The sequence below is a fragment of the Pteropus alecto genome, unplaced genomic scaffold (assembly GCF_000325575.1).
Source record: "Pteropus alecto unplaced genomic scaffold, ASM32557v1 scaffold232, whole genome shotgun sequence".
In the NCBI taxonomy this organism is placed as follows: Eukaryota; Metazoa; Chordata; class Mammalia; order Chiroptera; family Pteropodidae; genus Pteropus; species Pteropus alecto.
Window position 1 is genome coordinate 296943 of NW_006432450.1, and position 4015 is coordinate 300957.

A 4015-nucleotide genomic window follows, 5' to 3' on the forward strand; every position below is an offset into this window, starting at 1 on the left:
AAAGTCAGGCAGAGTGATGCCTCTAGCCTCATTCTTTTTTCTCAGGATGGCTTTGTCAATTTGGGGTCTTTTGTGCTTCCATACAAATATGATGATTTTTTGTTCTATTTCTTTTTAAAAAGCAAATGGGATTTTGATGGGGATTGCATTAAATCTGTATGATGCTTTAGATAATAAGGTCATTTTAACTATGCTGATTCTTCCAATCCAAGAACATGGAATATCTTTTCATTTCTTTGTATCTTCTCTGATTTCTTTTAATAGGGCCTTGTAGTTTTCATTATATAGGTACTTCACATATTTTGTTAGATTTATTCCTAGGTATTTTATTCCTTTTGGTGCAATTGCAAAAGTAATTATTTTTTCCAATTCATGGACATAATGACACTTCATTATTAGAGTATAGGAATGCTATGGGTTTTTGAACATTGACTCTGTATCCAGAGACTTTACTGTATTTGCTTATTGTTTCTAGTAGTGTTCTTGTGGAGCCTTTACGGTTTTCTATATAGAGAATCATGTCATCCACAAATAGTGACAGTCTGACTTCTTCGTTTCCTATTAGGATGCCTTTTATATCTTTCTCTTGCCTGATTGCACTCACTAGGACCTCCAATGTTATATGGATAACAGTGACAATACTGGAGAGCCTTGCCTTGTTCTTGATCTTAGAGGGAAGGTTTTTAGTTTTTCACCATTAAGTATAATGTTGGCTGAGGGTTTGTCATATATGGCCTTTACTATATTAAGGCATTTTCCTTCTATACTGATTTCGTCAGGTGTTTTGATCATAAATGGATGTTATATCTTGTCAAAGTCTTTTTCTGTATCTATTGATATGATCATATGGTTCTTATTTTTTATTTATTTATGTAGTGTATCACATTAATCAATTTGCATATGTTGAACCATCCCTGTGCTTCTGGGATGAAGCCCACTTGATTGTGGTGTACAATCTTTTTAATATGTTGCTGTATTCCGTTCGCTAGTATCTTATTGAGGATTTTTGCTTCTGTGTTCAGGATTGATATTGGTCTGTAGTTTATTTTCTTGTGTTATCTTTACCAGGTTTTGGTAGCAGGGTGATATTGGCCTCATAAAATGAGTTGGTAAGTATTGCCTCCTCTTCGGGTTAGGGGATGGGAGCTATGGCTCAGTCTAGGTTTTGCAACCACGGCTGGTAAAAATCAACTGTTGTTTCTCCGCTGTTCCCGCTTTTCTGCTGTCTCCGTTTCTCTGCCTTCTGCCCTGATGACTGGGTACTGCCACTGGCCGGCCACGTGGAACTCACAGCACTCTCAGGCAGGGCTGTTCAGGGAAATCGCCACCCCTTCTCCCTTCCCCCCTCCTCCTACAGGGAGTTCCGGCTGTGAAAGGTAGCTTCTTTGTTTCTCCCAGTCTACCGCCCAACACCCGTGGTTCTAACCTGTGGTAGCTCTTATGCACAGATCCCACGCCCAGATGTGCTGGTGTGTAGTTTAGGTGTTTTTTATTGAGTTTTAGATGTTCAGCTTATTGTTGTTTCAAGGGGAGAGATCTGAGGAAATCTCTCACTCTGCCATGTTTTATCCAATCTTCTTTATATTCCCTATTTTTAAGCAGGTTTTTCTATCTGAATTCCTTTAGGAAGGTAAATAGGGAGGTTAAAGATTCATTCTGAGTCTTTTGTTTCTTAAAAACAACCAACTTAAAATCAATATTCCAAAAGTCAGTTTGGAGTAGCAAAACTTTGTTCTGCCTCAGCCATATGTTTTATTTTGTTAGGAAAAGCCCTAAATTAATGAAGGAGACCTGGGTTTACTGATGAAACCTGAGGAGAGCTTCTAGGGGTTTCCTAAGCAGGTTTGTGAGGATCTCCTTGGTTTAATTCTGTAGATGAAGTTTTCTTCCCAAGTATGTCAAAGCAACATTCTAAAACCACAGTTGTATTCCCCGCGTTTGGTTCTTGCTTTAATAGCTTCAAATTTTACTCTCCTATCACTGCAGAGACCTAAAGGAAGAAAGTGACGGTGGAGGGGAGAAGAGCTCTGCATAGTAGTCAAGGCTTATACCATGGCAGAAAGCAGAACGCCAGTAGGCTCCCCAAAGCTCTTGTTATTCTCCTGTATTTTATTAACAAGGCTTATTAATAAGAATTGGTTGGGAGCAGTATTTGTCTGAAGCTGTTTTGAATTCTAGCATTCAGATATCTTCTACCAATAGGATCTGTGGCAAAGGAATTTTGCTTCTCTGTAGAGCTCATTTTTGTTTTAGAAGATGTGTTCTCAGCCAGTGGAAAGTCCCCAGCCTTCTAATGTGGTTCAGAGAGAGTCAGAGGAGCTTGGAGGGCCATGGGGCCACACCATAGAAGTAGACATGCCTCAGTAGAAGGGAAGTAACTACCTATGCCTATGCATAGGGCTCTGGGTCTTATACTTCAAGGTCTATGAGGTTGTTCTGAAAGGCCTGTAGTTTTCTCCTGGCAGTAGAAGTCTGGAAGCAGGGCCTACCCCTAGCTGATGTGTTAGAAGAAGTGCTATAACCCCCCTTTCTGCCAGCACTCCACCAGACTGCACCTGTGTGTCTGGCACCACACTATCTGAAAATGAAGGAGAACTAAGCTATGGGAATGTAGCAGGGCCCTTCCCACCAGCAATGGGGAGAGGGAAAAGAAACCAAACAATTTCAACTACTTATTAAATACTAGACACTGCGCTGATGCTCTAATATTTATCATAATGAATACTCACAGCACATCTGTGGTGCAGCATATAAAACCTTTTATTATTAACCATTTTTCTATTTAATAGATAAGATAGTCTTGCTTTAATAGATAAGAACATTGGAATTCCTGCCTGATCCTCACTTCAAGGACTTAATGACTCTGACAGAAGTTCTGGTCTGATTTCTGTTCCTAATTAATTTTCTTATTTACTAGGACTTTGACTAGAATATCCAGATAAAATACAAGTCTTCCAATTAAATTTAAATTTCAAATGTGAAACAAAGATTTGAACTACATCGTAATGTCAGGAGGAGGCAAGAGAACTAAATGTTAAATTGGTCTATATCCAGAGTCTGCAATGTGTTGCTGCCAGACCATGGGAAATCTTCAGAACCGAGGAAGATTTCTGCTGGGATTACTAACAAACCATTTACCTATACAGTGAAGAGAAAATCGGAAAACAGAGTCTTTAAGTTGTACCCTACACAAAATAAACACAATCATTTATTCATGGCGAACCTATGGATCAAAGTCTGGCAATTACCAGCAGGCCTTTCATGCTACACACTCTTACCTTTTACACCCATACCAACAAAGGAAAATGGGTAAACAAAGTCTTTAAATCGCAATTCATAGAAACTAAGAGTGATGTATAAACTGAATTGCCTGGACACACAGGGCTTTTTTGTCTTTGCTTTCATGTCTTTGTTTTTAATGTCTTGATCTTTTTATTGATTATTCTCATTGTCATTTCTCTCTGTCTCTCTGGACTCTCTCCTTGTCTCTGAGAGGAGACCATATTGTGTCTACAGAGCATTACTCCTTCCTTAATAAACTTTCTTTTGGACTCTAACTCTGCATATGCTTAAATTCTTTCCTGTGCTCAGTCAAGAACTCTCTCTTTTGGTGCAGAGCCACCACAGGGAATTTGCCCTGTCTTTCATCAATAGCTGAAAGTCTTCTTCTTCTGCTGCTGCTGCTGTTGCTTCTTCTTCTTCTTCTTCTTCTTCTTCTTCTTCTTCTTCTTCTTCTTATTATTATTATTATTATTATTATAGAAAATGTTTATTAAGTCATTGCTAGCCAAAAAGAAAAAGAAAAAAAAACCCCAAAACAGGCTCTGAGTCATAAAGTCTAAATCACCAGTATCAGTGAGATGGAAAAGGCAAACATATGTGCCCTCATAGAGTTTGCAAACATTTTTATACATCCAGTAAGAGAGGAGAAAGACATAAGACATTCCAAAAGAATTTATATTAGCTATAGATAAACGGGATGGGAGAAGATGCAGCAGGGCCAGCTCTGAGACAG